General features: G+C 38.3%; 1 protein-coding gene across 6 annotated transcripts in view; it reads right to left on the bottom strand.

Moving 5' to 3' along the window:
- The window catches only part of KIF16B (kinesin family member 16B), a 142,159-nt gene that overhangs the window by 86,857 nt on the left and 39,375 nt on the right, over window positions 1-15,927 (bottom strand). The window lies entirely within an intron of this gene.

Raw genomic sequence — 15,927 nt, forward strand, 5'->3', positions numbered from 1 at the left:
CATTGAAGTCAGCTTGAATGTAACTTCTGCAATGTCCTTTCTTAATGAAAACCAGTTGACAGGTGGATTAAGACCAAAAAGGTCACTAGTAAACAAAAACTTAAGACCTCTGAACACTACTTGTTGAGTTCAGAACAAGCTTCAATATTGCTTTAGCAAAAGCAATCTATGGTATTAAATATTTAAATAAGTTATTTTAAAAACAGAGAAAAGTTTTAGATTCCTTATCTAAAGCAGCTTATACTTGGACAAAACTACAGAGATTTAAACATAAAACCAAATATAACCAAATTCTCTCCCAGGCATATTTCAATTAAGTGCCTTAATGAGTGTCTTAAATTGAGCTAATCAATTTATGTCTTAAGAGACTGGCAACTTTAAAGGAAAATGGCCCAAAGAAAATTCCTCAGGAAGAAACCCTCTCAGATTTCCCTGGGGTTAAAGGGATACAGGAAGACACAGTTTCCCTGGGTTAAAGGAACCTTTAACCTTAAAATCCTCCTTTGCCTTTCTGCTATGCTCCCTGTATATGACCCTAACTCTGACACCAGTCAAGGTCCATCAGACCACAGCCTCCTCCCCTCCACATCTCACATCTCTGAACTCTGTGTTGAATTTTGCAGCCATCTCTCCACTGACTGAAACAAGAGGAAGAAATAACAAGATATCACAATGTGATCATGCAACAAAGCATTGTGTTAAGAGAGGTAAATGGTGGGGTGGATTACTGTAATTCAGCTGGGCAATTAAAACATCTACATTTCTGCTGCTCAAAAGTGACACTTTTTATTTCCCACATTATCAGTTGGATTTCTCAATGGAAAAAGCTTTCTTTGCAAACATTTAGTAATTTGATGTATGTAACCAAAAAGACAAATGGATCTGTGCTTTCCTATAGGGGCCAATTAACTCAAATGAACACCAGAAAACCAAAACTATATGCTCCTCTTCTTTAACACAGATAATTCTTGGCTATGTGATAGTCTGTCCGCCCAAATATAGGATTTGTTGTTTTCCCCTAAACTCAGAGCGTCCCTGCAACATGTAATCGGTAAATAAATGAACACTGCAACGCAGTTGCCATATCAATATTCCAAAAGCTGGTTTTCTTGAAGTTCCCATTAAAAAGTTGTCACCACAGAAGCTGCAGAAGCACAAATGACAGGTGGATGCCAGAGGGAAAAAAAAAAAAACAACCAAACACACACTCAGCTAAAGACATGTCATTCCTTCATGTAAACATAATCCATAATTCTGTATCCTGATTTAAAAGAAAAGAAGGTTCTTGGATAGCTTATCTTGTTCCTTAGAGCAAGTAAGCTTCCCATGACGACTAGGGTATGAGATTTTGAATTTTTTCCCTTGACCAGAAATAATTCTTCAAAACAAGTATCCCCACATTCAACGGGAAAAAAAAAAATACCACAACAACAGGAAACCAGTCATTGCTTTTCTGAAGATTCAAATATGGCATTTTCTTGAGTCACGTCAGCACCCTTCTTGGCCTACCATCACCTTGTCAAACCCTCGTGCTGACCATGCCGCTATCCAGTTGAAATTAGAAGTCTGCTACAGTAGCCTGAGCCCAGGAATGGAAATGAAGGAGCATGGTAAAAAGCTTCTAAGGGCAAGGAATAAAACTAATTTTGCTCCTTATGGCATCAGACAGCTTCTTCAGGTAATTAAGGGCTGAGCATCTTTGGACTGCTACAAAATATTGTAAGTTGGAACATTGTTCTTCATGTTTTGAAATGTAACCCATCTCCAAGTTTGTTTCCTTACACTGTGTGAACACAGCCACAAAATAAGAACACAAGGGGAAATGAAAAAAAGTTGGAAACAAAAATAAACTTCCAACCTCTGACAATCAAAGATTTGGAGAAGTGCCTATGCAGGAAGATACTTTTTAACAGAAATGTGAGGTACAGAAAATCCAAAAATTTAATGAAACACATTCAAAACAAATCCTTCAGCACCAGTTTGTCCAGATGCTGCAAATCAGAATTACAAAGAAATTAAATGTAAATATTTAACAAAAAGCTCTACAGAAGTTGACATTTCGAAAAGTAAGTCCTTAACTGGTCTGTTGTGGATTAGTTGGTCTTAATTATGTCTTCTGGATTACCTAAGGGTAAAAAACTCCCGACACAGAAACAGTGATATTCATGGATGAACTATTACTTGGGTCAGAAGCTGCCTGAAATCACAAATCTTTTGCTGAAAAAGTTCCTACAAAACTATGAGACTTCTTTCACACAGAAGTTGTGATGGGGAAAAGGAAAAAGATAACTACCCCACAGCATTCTGTCTAACCCCTGCATTTTTAAGGTATTCAAACAGCCAAATCCAAATGAAAACAAACGGGAATTAGGCACCTAAAATACCTTCAAGTGCCAGCTGGTGTTTCAGCACCCAATATAGGGATAACCTGAAATGCTAGCACATTACCCTCCAACTAATAAAACTGAACCTGCACTCTCTTTAACAAGACACTATTGGACAAGTCAATCACTGCTGACAAGATTTTTTTATTTCCTTCTGGCAAGACTGGAAACAGAAGGATATTAAGTTACATTAGATTGTCAGGGCTCAGTATTCTCTGTATTACCTGTCTCAATAACATCCTCATACTCAGAGGGGAAAATATATGCGTACCAGCGTACTGGGTTTGCATGGCCAGGTTTTGGTAGCGGGGGGCTGCAGGGGTGGCTTCTGCGCGAGGCTGCGAGCAGCTCCCCCCATGTCCAGTGGAGCCAACGCCAGCCAGCCCTGAGGGGGACCTGCCACTGGGCAAGGCTGAGCCCAGCAGCAAGGGTGGTAGCACCTCTCTGAGTATATTAAGAAGAGAAAAAAAGAAAAAATGATCTGCGCCAGCAGAAGAGTGAGACTATGTGACAACAACTCTGCAGATGCCAAGGCCAGTGCAGAAGGGGGCAGGAGGAGCTCCCGGTGCCAGAGCAGAGGTTCCCCAGCAGCCCATGGTGAAGCCCATGGCAGGACAGGCTGTGCCCCCAGCCCATGGAGCCCACGGGGGAGCAGATTGCCCCGCAGCCTGGGAAGGACCCTGCACCGGAGCAGGTGGATGCCCAAAGGGGGTTGTGACCCACAGGGAGCCCGTGTTGAAGCAGGCCTGCTGGCACGGCCTGTGGCCCCACGGAGAGAGGGGGCCGGGCTGGGGACCCCAGCTGGGGCCAGCTGTGCCTGAGGGGCTGTACCCCACGGGAGGGACCCACACTGGGGCAGTTTATGAACAACTGCAGCCTGTGGAAGGAGTCCCGTTGGAGAAGTTCATGGAGAACTGTCTCCCGTGGGAGGGACCCCGTGCTGGAGCCAGGGAAGAGTATCAGGAGGAAGGAGCAGCAGAGACAACGTGTGATGAACTGGCCTCAACCCCCATTCCCAGTGCCCTGCGCTGCCTGGGGGGAGGACGTACAGAAATCAGGAATTAAGTTAAGCCCAGGAAGAAGTGAGGGGTGGGAGAAGGTGTTCTTTTGATTTGAATGGTAATAAACAGAACTAATTTCCCCAAGTCGAGTCTGTTTTGCCTGTAACCGTAATTGCCTAGTGATCTCTCTGTCCTGATCTCAACTCATGAGCTTTTCACTATTACTTTCTCTCCCCTGTCCAGCTGAGGAAGAGAGTGATAAGAGTGGCTTTGGTGAGCACCTGGCATGCAGCCAGGGTCAGACCACAGCAACCAGAAAAAAATATTCTGCATAATAAAGCAATCTCGCTATGGACCAACTGGAAAAACCTACAACCATGTAGAACAATGATGTGGAAACAACACAGATACGTTCAAAGAACTTTTTATGTTTGCATCGACAGATTAAACTATCCAGACTATGTGCTGAAGGGATGGAACAGACCCACTCCTTACTTTTGAATGCTGCATTGCCTCCCAGAAGACAGGCAGACATTTCCTCAACAGTTTTCCAGACAATTAGCATATACATACTCATCCTGCCAATATTAGGAAATACTGGAGATGTACACCAGGAAACATCAGAAATGCCATCCTTAGGAAAGTTATTGATACAATGGTTTAGAATGTATAAAGATGTCTCTGCGCGTAGTATTACACAAGAACTAAAAAGAAGAACAAGGAACTTCCACTGCAAAGCATGAGAAAACATTTGCTGAATGGATGAGAGGAACAAGAGGCAGGAGAGGACAAAAAAGGTTTCAAAAAATTGTGACATCTCATTTGGGCTTACTACTAGTAATTTATTCCTTAGTTAGATAAAGGGAGAAGTAGAGCTGAGTATTCAGCTTGTTATGTTTTGGACGGGAACTGGTTACATGGACATCCTTCTTGCTCTGCAGGCTGGCTCCCTTACAAAATACATATCACATAAAGATTAGCCAAGACAAAACACTGAGAAGCAGCTGAAAGAAATTCGATTGTGTCTAATTGTGATTGACAAGACAATTCCAGGGTTAAAAAAAAAAAATCTGTTCCAAGAAAACAACTTTGAAATATTTGAGATTCCCATTAAAGTGACAGCCTACACATTAACTAGAAAAAGCTGTCTTCTTCCATATTATATTCAGGGAAGTTGGTCCTCTTCTTAGCAGGTGTACATTAAACTAGCTTTTTTTGTATTCTATAAAGCTGCATGTGCATTATCAAATTTCTGTCTATGTTTTACTATGTTCAGCTTGACACAGGTATGGGGTTCAGGAATAACAAATTTTGAATCATCTACCTCAGAAGTAAGGGGGAAAGTAAGGGGAAAAGAGGAGGAAATAAATGTGGAACAGACCATCAGTGAGGAGATGTATGCTTTATAATCTGTGGATATGCCAGAGGTATGTTTTGTACTATCCTAGGACTTCAATAAAATGCTTTTGAAAATTAAAAATATGCTCTTCCTTGATAAGCAATAAATTATTTATTTGCATAATCATCAATTATGAAAAGGGATATTGATTCCCTCGTGCATGTGTTAGGTAAGGCATAAATTCCGACTATGTCTTCTCCTTCTGGTCAATGGGACAAAGATAAAATACCACCCTGCTGGCTGCTAGAGTCAGTTTCACTACAGTTAAAACAAAAAGTTTAGTACAATTAAAACACTTTAGTCTTCCTACAGGAGGAATCTTCTACTATCCAAAGCCACAAAGAAAACCACAACTGAGAAGAAACTTACTAACCAGATTTTTCCCTGTCTCCTAGAGCATTAGACCACCTTCATCAATCAAGAAAGGCCATTAAAGAGTCTGCAACAACCAGGATTAGAAAACTGTAGTTTTGTTGTGAACAGCTTACTGTGAAAGTGCAGGTGCTCCAGCAGCAGCCCACACAGGCATCAACAGCTCTCCGAAATGAATGACAATTAAAAAGGCAGATACAGAATGCAAACTGCTTAAATAAGCAACTGCTAAGACAGTGAAGCTAAAATGATGGAAAATTAATGATGCTATTTCTTTAAAGAAAAAAGGAATTACAGGACCAGTTCTTAAGTCTCATAAGGTCAGCTTACCTTTTCCATTTTTCATTGTTTCTCTTTCCCCCTCAGAACTGATTGCCATGTGCTCACTGCTAAGACGCAGCTGTCTATTAATACACAGAAATCCTATTACTGTAGTGGCACCCCAAAGCACCACTATACTTAACGTACTGCAAGGATTTCTGTCAGAACACTTGGCAGATGGAAATTATTTTTTCAAGAAATTTGGCCTTCATTCCTGGAATTACAAGGACAAACTTAGTAAGTTGAAATGCTTGCTCCTTGACACTTTAGATCTTGTACAGACAGAGCTACTATCAACATCTGAAAAAAAAAAAATAATAATCCCCGAATAGAACTGCATGATTCGGCTAATTGTAAGTAGAGGTGCCTGCCTGACTGCTCAAGCTTCCTGGACACTAGCCTGTAAAATCCTATTTTCCAATAGATTATATAACTTTAACCACTGAAGCTGCCATTTTCCATGCTGGAGCATCTGCTGCAGGCTGGCTTCTGCCCCCACTAGCTTGGGTTTAAAGGAAAACTATTCTTCTATTTCAAAAAACGAGGGGCACAGAGCATTTTGCTATGCCTCAAGTGGGCCAGGCTTCACCTCTCCACAGCTTCCAATCTGTGACCACACTATACATTAGTCTCAAAGGAAAAATAAGTCTACCTATTGCAATGCTGACATTCAGGGCAGAGAACAAGACCTTTCTTGCCATCAATGATCCTTCCTAGCAGGAGGTACTAACCTTCCAGCTAAGGGACAGCAAATCTGCCTTTGGTATTCTTCATGCTGGTATCTAAAAGGAGGAAAGGGCCTGGCTGGAAGAGAAAGAAATAGGCTCTCTTAATTCATCCTCTTCTCCCATATGCATTACAATACAGTCTTTAATTACATGATCATATATTTTCTACAGGACCTGTGAATAATTCATTCCATAGACTGTACTCTGGGAATGAATCAAGAGAACGCAGTGAACTAGACTATTATCTACAGGACTCCTACCTCATTTGTTGCTAAAGCTGGATGATGAATGAGTCATGGAATTGTAGAGGAAAAAAAACCCTAGTCTCATAGCTAATAAATTTATTCATTTTAAAAGCTATTCCATTTTTGTGTATGTTTCTTGGGGGATGGGAGAATTAAGAAGAGTTTCACTTATCTACAGTTCTGTTTTGTTTATTATTTACCTAGAAATTCATCTCTACATCTGTAGAGATTAATCTAAAGCAACAGATTACTTTAAATCTATTATCCCTTTCCTCAAAGTCAACATGTAACCCTTGGCTATTGAAAGAAATCGAAGAGGACTATGCATACCAGCAAGCAACAACTACTAAGGAACAAAACAACAGACTTCAGGACTAGCAACACAACAGCGAAGTCTTCTGCAGAGGAAGATGCATAGGCTTGGTTGCCAGCACGTTCTTGTCCCTCACAGCCCAGCTACTAAAGTACAGAGTGAATGAACCTGAAGAGACACATGGCACTCAGAAACTGGACCTGCCCTTTCCTTTGCTCAGGAATACAACCCAATTGCAACAGCAGCAGATTTGTGCTGTCATCTGTGGTTAAGACATCTCTTAGTGGACTTCATTAAAAAATATCATCTCTGTAGCTGGAAAGAACAAAGAACAAGCACATCACTCCAGCAGCACTTCTACCATAGTATGGCTGTATGAATCAAGGCTATGCTCAGTTGACAATTAAGACATTAAGTCAGGTGCACAACAGTACCATATACTCAAAACTACCAGAATCACGCAGTAATAAACCCCTAAATATACTGCTAAAAACATCAGCTGAATAGAACGGGTTTATTATTCCATATCTAATACATATTGCCATTAGAAACAGTTCCTTTGTGAGGGACTCAAGATAAATTTTGATCTAAAGTGTTGATGTTGGAATGCTTCTTTACTCTCCCATAACAAAGTCCAATGAGAATTTCACATTCTGTCTTTTCTCCTTCTTACTACTTCTTTGCTGATCCTTTAGAAGAAACAGCTTTCAGGATATATTTCTTCTTTTTTCTATAGGCTAAATCAGGAGCTTCTACTGCTTTCAATTTAGCTCCCCTTCCTGCCACAAGAAAATTAATAGAAAAGCAGACCAAACGCCCAGGAGGAATTGTTGAACAAGTGGCATCTGAGCTGTAGAAAGGATTTCAAAAGCAGCTCACTCTGTCTGACTCCCTCTCATTTGAAAACCACCTACAAACCCTAGGGATGGATTAAAGCTAAGCATGGCCTGGATAATCTGCAAATGCAGGGCCCCAGTTGTAAGGAGGACAGCAGCAAAATAGTTGGGAGTATGGCTATTCCCAGAACCCGAAGGGCCTCTTTTGGAATGTGCAGTCTGGATCAACCGAACTATTCAACCCTGCCATAATCTGTGGTTGGTAAGCTCAGAAACTGCAGCCCCTGACCATGCTTCTCTGATGGTCCAGATGGTTTCAAGTGGAAACAGTTTAAAACTGAAATAAAAAACAATCAATAGTATTAGGCACCTCTTGATCACAACTTTCTAGCAGAAACTGCAAGTTAGAAGTGGTCAGTCCACTGCAGAGGCATCACAAGCAGCTGAAGAGGCCACAAGAGAGAAAGGAGATTTCTTAATAAGATGAACACAGGTGGCAGACAGGCTTGAAATCAGACAACTATTCATTTTGAAATCTGCCTTTGACTGCTGCACTCTGGTTTCCCCAAGTGGATGGGACCCTTTCAATCGTGTTTGTATTGGGAAAAGATCAGTAGCACGAGTTCCCAATTTAGTATTTTTTCTTCCTCTGACAACAGCAAGCCAATGCTAAGAGTGAACAAAGCAGTGAAAAAAGTCATTGGTGAGTGAAGAACAATGAGAGCTGCTCTCCTGAAGAAAAGGACTTTGTATCTCAGACAACCATATAACCCCTTAAAAAAAATTCTGTTTGTTTGCTTTTGTAGAAAAGTCTCTCCACTGTATTTTCTTTCTTCTCCGTTTGCATTGACCTGGGCATACACACTAGACTGAAGCCAAGGGGCTGATATCAGGGAATCATCATCATTAAATGATGGCATCTGTAATAAAGTATGAAAAACCAACATCTATTTAAGGTAAAACAAATCATGTGTGGATGAGTTTGTCCAAATTAAAATTATATTCATTTTACCTTAAAGACAAAAAAAAAAAAAAAAAAAAAAAAGATGGGGGGTGGGGGGTGGGCAAGAGGAGATAAAGTGTTATGTTTTCATGTCCCTGGTCCTGAACCAATCCCCAAAGAACAAAAAGCCCACCTGTAGAGGCTTTGGAGGAAGGAATCTATGTGACATTTAGTAATGACAATTTATCCCAATTTTACATCTTCTGACCAGAAGAGATGATTTTATGGACTACAAGCACTGCCAGTAACTGCTACACTTGGGAAATAAATAAATAATGCACAGGGCCAGGTATAAGAAATCAAAACCTAATAAAACTGACAGCTAAACTAGGTATTACTTGTCATTATTCAGGAGGTAAGAATTGTGACTAAATACTGTACAAGGATTGAGAATAGTAGAAATACCCTTGTTGTCTGACAATTCCCTCAAAAAAAGATGGAAAAAACCCAATAAACTCATTAAATTTTAATGCACTGAAATTCAATTATAAATCTACAGAAGTGATTAATGAAGAGAAAAATGTTAAAAGAAACAGTTATAAATAGAAGCTGTGTATCATTGCCACTGGCTTTTCAACTGCAAGATTCATTAAAAAAGAAAGCAAATAGCAGAAGTGGCCTGGTGAAAGATCTGTATATTCAAAAGCCTGTTTGCTTTCTCAACTATGTTACCTGGTCAAATAAAATATACTACCTCTTCCAGAAGCTGTCCTTTTATATCCCCAAAACATCAGAGCTACAACAAAGTTAAGAAAACAAATACATTTTAAAGGCTTTAGCTAAAAGTAATTTGTCAAGCATTCTAGATATACAGTCATTTGAAAAAGAGAGTTGAAAAATGTACTGTCAAATAATTGCATTAATTTTGAATGTACATAATCACTTTTCAGTGCATTCCACCTGTGAACTGTTGTTCAGAAGTATTTCTGGCAAAATAGTTGCTTAGGTTCTTCAACACTTGCTCCTAAACCAATGTTTTGGCATTCTAATAAACCTAACTTTAGTAGATTCAAACAGCAATGAAAGTCTAGATATTGCAAAACAGTTTGCCTTAAAATATCAGAATTAAATCTGAATTAAGCATGCAGAAGAACCTGATTTTTGTATCTGCAGTGACATCTAGTGCAAGAAACCAAAAACACATTTAAACAGGCTTCTAGAGAAAGAGAAGCTATTACTATTTATTGTGTGATTTCTGATGGAGATTAAAAAGAAAAATTCATATCAGCCCTTTTAAAATGTTCTTAGTATCTTGTCTTCTGCACAACACTTAAAAGCCAGCTGAAGGGAATCCCGTTAAGCATAATATGTTAATAAGAGGCTATTTAACACAAAGGTGCGTTTTTCTTTTCCATACATATTCAGTTTGATAAATGCACATATATTTCATAATTATTGGAGGGCAAACAATTCTTGAGAAAGCAAAAATCCCTAGGAACAGAGTTGTTATTCTATTTATTCTATCAACTTTTCTAAAACAAAACAAATTCAGCAGTAACATCAGACTTAAATTCTTTCTGCCAGCTCAATGGATATGCAATCCTATTTTAATTTTGCAGTGATTTTTAAACCTTACTTAAAAATTCAGGCAGAAGACATAGCTTGTAGAAAGAAAACAAAAACTGGAAGCAGCAATGAGTGTTGTCTAATACAGATGACAAATAGAAGAAGTTATAAAATAACAAATAAAATTTGTCAAATGAAAGTACAGATTTAAATCTCCTGTTAAAAGTATACAGCTATGCTTCAGAGCCAACAACAGACATTCTAACCAAAACGCAACACCAACATGTCTAACTAGCAACAATTTTACAAAAATGATTCACTTACTGAAATGTGAAAAAAAAAAAACTTAGAAACAAGTGTTATTCCTGCCAAACACACAAATAAACACATATGCCAAAGCTGAAAATGAACAGTTTAAATCCAGTATCATGCATCCATCGTTTTGTATATAAATGCACACCATTCCTTTAACTGCCCCCCCCCCTTTTTTTTTCACTTGACCTGTAAATACAACCATTTTAGAACCTGCGTTTTAAAGGCATGTGTCCAGAAGTGTTAAAGTCACACGTACTTTTTAAGAGCAGGATTAAAGCCTGTATTGGTGTCTTTTGTAAAAACCTCACAACATGCAGATTTTAAATACCTGATTTACCCAACCATAAAACAATTAGATTGATATAAATAATTACAAATATCAAGATATATTTCTGTTCATCAGATAACTGTACGTAATTTATATATTTATAAATTATAAAAAATCTCCAGCCATTCTTTAGTGATCTAGGACAACTACATTATACATTAAGTTCCTCACATTCCAATAATACTATGGAATAGGCACAAAACCCTCAAGTTTTTGTGGGTTACTAAAGGCATTGAATGGGGAAGTGTCACAAGTACTGGTTTTTGGACAAGCAGCACATGCTACGGTTAATGGACTATCATCATTACTAGTGATGCAATAAGTACTTCTTAAAAGTTCTAAAGTTTGCACAACAAGGGCTTGCACAACTTCTCTACCCTACAGCCATCAAAAAGTGGATTTAGTAGACATAAGAATTTTATGTGAAAGTAGGTGTTGAGAGCACTTTTCACCTGGGAACTGAGGTTGTTAAAACAAAGACATGAAGGAATGAAGAAAACCAATGCTTATGGAAGGGCACGGTACTGGGGTAGAACACAAATGAGAAGAGGAAAAGGAGACAAGGCAGTCAAGGTTAATAGGAAGTAACAAAAAGGTATAGAACAGCAAAATGGTGATGTATGCCCAGCCTTACAGGCAGAAGAACAGAGACAGTGGGGTTTAAATACCATTCAGCAACTGTGGTTTAAAAATTATCTGGAAATACAAATAAATGTAGACTAATGCAGCATTTATATAGAACACAAACTGCTCTTGACAGAGTTCACTACGGTATACAAGCCAGCATGGAAAGGAAATGATTAAAATCAAAATCTATTAGCTTCTGCCACCCTAATCAGCACCTCATAAAGAACACCACAATTACTTTTAGTCTCCTAGTGTCTTTGCTGTGTATAGCCGAGATTCCTAAAGAAAGGAAATTCCCCTGTTTAGATGAGTACTTCTACCAAAATAATTGTTTGTTATTAGTCTGCATTTATTCATAATGGATAGTTAAGAATATTTCATCCCCCCCCCCCCCCCCCAAAAAAAAAGCATGATCTAAAAGAATAATGATAGATGTTAATGCTTGAAGTCAGACATACAGTTTTCCTCCCCAGGTAGGAACAATCATTGTTAAGGCATAAAAATGTTCTACTCACCAGTACTCAACCAAAGAGCACAAAAAAGAAAAAGATCAAATAAACAGTGCTCAATAACATATTTACACAACATGTAGTAAAGTGCTGCAACAGAATTAGTATTATTGATGAAAGGGAGCCTGTGTCACTAAATCCAACAGGAGAAAGCCAGCTGAAGCAGCTACTAGTTAAACTATTGATCATGAGAATTAGACACACATACAAAAAAAAAAAGACCTTGTCTTTTAATAGAGTCTGTGAAGACAGATCTTTGCATCCTCTGACATCAGTTGAGCTCTGCCACACAAAGCTAATGACACAATTAGAATCAAACAACAGGATAACAAAAAAGGTAAATCTAAAATTACTTCAAACTACAAAAAAAAAAAAAAAAGAGCATGCTAAAAGTCAAACCAATTACTACACAAACAGTAAAGGGGAGAAGAAATCTAAAAGAAAGTTTGGAAGAAAAACCAGCAGAGAATTATAAAAAGGAGTACACGTTTCACAAAGATTAATATAAAAGCTGCTAAAGGTTAGAGAAAGAAACTGGAACATGCACAAAAGATGACAAAAATAAGATGCCAGTAAAAGAAAAAAGATCTGTAGAAGAATGACAACACATGCGGTCAAATATAGCAGACACATCAAAAGAAGTTTTGTACCAATTAAAGCCTCAAAGAAAGAGAAAAATCGAAAGTTGGATAGGTTACCCTAACATCTTAGAAAGTATCCAAAGAAATTACAAACCGCAGGATTGATCTTTAACAGAACAATATAAAAAGGACTAAACCAAGGAAAAGAGCAAATAGTTTTTCTTCCCTCCTCTTCTTCTTTTGGGGGATGTGTACAGAAGAACATTAACAGAAGGGAAAAAAATCCATAGAAAGATTCAGTTAGTGAGATGAAAGCAAAAATGCTACAGTGAAGTGCTGAGATTGCAAGACACCTGAAGATAGAGAAGCATGTAAAGCAGTGCTGTTTTATAAAGTGCAATTCTTTTGACAGCTGGTGGCATTGGAGGAAATAACCCAAAGCCTATGGGCTTCAAATTAAACACTATTTCTTTGGTTGTCAATGCAGTATTTTACCTAATGCTGAAGCATCATTCCACATACTTATTAAGTTTATTAAGCATTAAAATCTACTCCATCTGATAAAAGAGAGGGACAGAGGACAGATTGTAATACCAGGTTAGTAAGGTTAGAGTGTCATGTTGTACGATAGCAAGGTCAAGGATGTAAACAAACATCACCACTGGAAGCCATGCTTGTCACTTCAGGCAGATTAACACCACTGAGAAGCTGCCGTGCCACGCACTAAACAATACTTCATATAGCGTCAGCACCAATTTAAAACCCCGATGTAGGCAGTGTCCTAATCCTTGCATAAGGAAAACAGGAGAATTTGAGCTTTATGTTGGTGTGAGCTGACAGTAATTCCAACTCCGGAGGAACCCAGACAGTCACTCTGCAAAAGGGCTCCTTCCAAATGCATGACAGACAGCACGCTATCAGTACTACCATCACCAGTCCAGGATGCCCAATCTGACAATGGCACATATGAAGGATTATACAAGATGTTCACAGCTGATCATGGCATTCAGCCATACAGACTCAGCACCAAACCCAGAACTGATAACATTTATAGATAGAATAGTTCAACATAGTCTAATGATGCAGACGGATGGAAAACCGTAACTTCGGGTGAACTACATAGAGACAAGTGTCAAAGAGGATAAAAGCTACAAGCAGAAATAAGGAAGTACACTGGGATTGCATGTCAGCTGCACACATGGCACTGTGCCTACTGAAATAACTGAATTTTAAGCTGCCAAATACTTTCTATCAAAAACTTGCCTTCACACAGTATTCTCTCTTCCTCAGTATTTTCTAGCTGAACAGTATTTTCCATTCTCTATGAATTATTTTCAAGGTAGCATTTAGATGTTGCTGGTCTAATTCAAAACAAGGTTCAAAATAACTGGCAAGGGTGAACAAGTCTGAGGAACATCTTCCCTGCAAAACAGTAAGCATCACTTCTTTGTCAGGCCTGATGAAAGCACTGTATTCAGTAAAAGCTGGGTAACTTTTTCCAGCAGTATCTGTTGATCTAGTAGAAGACACCAGTATGCCCTATGAATCTGGCTTCCTGTATACTACAAGGCTTATGCAAAATCCTTTCAATTATTTTGGATTTAAACAGTAACAGATTTTCCCACCAGCCTGTGAGAACAATTCAAAACCACGTGAACTCTGATATTTAGAACAGAGTATGAAAAGGCATAACTACATATAATAAAGTAGGAGATACCATTCTGCTGCTAGCAAGTGCACTTGCATCTGGCAGGTGTATATGAATAGGTAATAGGTAGCTGTTTACACGAATTCTCAAATCAAGTGCCTAAAAGATTTGGAACAAAAGGTGTTAGGGACTGAAAACCAAGAGGTTTTTAATTCTCCAAGCCTGCTGCAGAGCAGGAGCTGAAGGGCAGCAGCTATCTCAGGACTGCAAGCCCAGGGGGAGGCAGGAGGAAGTAGGTTTTAAACATAAGTGCAACGTGAAGTTCTAAGTACCTTAATGAACAATTGTCCTGAAAGTTACTGAATTATGGCATGGAAGAAGCCACAGTTGTGACTGCAGTGAGGTAGACATACAAAGACAGTCTCATTTCTCAAGGGGTGATGAGACACTGTAGTTTTACAAACAGATGTGTACGGTCTCAGTGTGCAAGAAGGAGGTACATCAGTAACAAAACAAAAAAGCCAGCAAACTTATAGGTGTAAGTCCATTACAAGAAACTCCACTGTGCTCTATAGTTTAAAATCTGCTTTCCAGTGACTCAGTCTGGCAAACTACCAAAAAAAAAAAAAAAAAAAAAGCCCTTTTCTACTCATATGCTGGCAGTTATTTCAGGAATCGTTAAACAGGGAGTGAATAAAAATATGGATAGCTTCAGTAAAATAGTGTAAAATAAAACAACCAAGAAATCTTTAGCAGATTGTCAGTTTTTTGGGGCCAAGAAAGTTTTATAAACTGCCTTTAACCCAAAAGTGAAATATAAGCTATGTTCATGTACTCAAATATCAGCATATAAAAGTGCAAAATACAGAAGCTGTATGAATTAAACTAACACAAGCTCAGTACCAGAAAAGCAGAATTACAGTGTCTGAGTTAAAATCCTTTATATTCAACTATTTAACAAATGCAGGTTTCACTTGTTTATGTAATTTGTTCAGTTAACACCTCCTACAATTCTTTAATTTCTGTGCAAGAATCAGTGCATTTCCAACATAAAGCTTTATAAACTTCTCATATGCTACATCATGTTCACTTTCACAATTGACCAAAATTCACAAATTCTTCATGTAACAATGAACTCCCTAACCCAGATGTGAGTAAAGAGGAAATTAATGGAGTTCTATACACATATAGATGCTTCAAAATAACACAGAAGTAACATAAAACTGGACCAAAACATCTCTGAAGAATATGCAAATGGTAATTCCCAGTTCACTATCAAGACAGACATTAAACGGTCCATTCTGTCATGCCATCTGCTAAGCAGTTACCCACCCTGCTCTGTTGTCTATGCTATCTGTGCTTTATTTTTATTTTTAAGCATGGAGTCATTCAACTTATTTGGAAGTCAGACAAAAGACACAGTGGTGAACTTACAAAAAATCTGAAGGAATTGAAAAGTGATATACAGCAAAAATGAACTACAAAAATCAAGTTTCAGTGATAAGAATTAAAAAATTACTTCTAAATGCTTTCTTGGATTGCACTCCAAACAAGTTAATGCTCAGCATATACAGCAAGTCATGAAAGCTTAACCTTTGTTTTCAAAATTCTTATTTAATAAAAAATAATAGTTAAATTAGAATACTTAAAATATTTGAAAAAAATGTTAGTTTACATTATGAAAAAAATTGTGGGAATTACTCTTGTGTGTGTGTTTGTGCACATGCACACGTGTGCTTGTATGCGTGTATGGAATTGTGAAGTGTCCCATTAAAATATTACCTCAGACTATCACCTTAATTGTGAGCCAA

The sequence above is a fragment of the Falco peregrinus genome, chromosome 11 (assembly GCF_023634155.1).
Source record: "Falco peregrinus isolate bFalPer1 chromosome 11, bFalPer1.pri, whole genome shotgun sequence".
In the NCBI taxonomy this organism is placed as follows: Eukaryota; Metazoa; Chordata; class Aves; order Falconiformes; family Falconidae; genus Falco; species Falco peregrinus.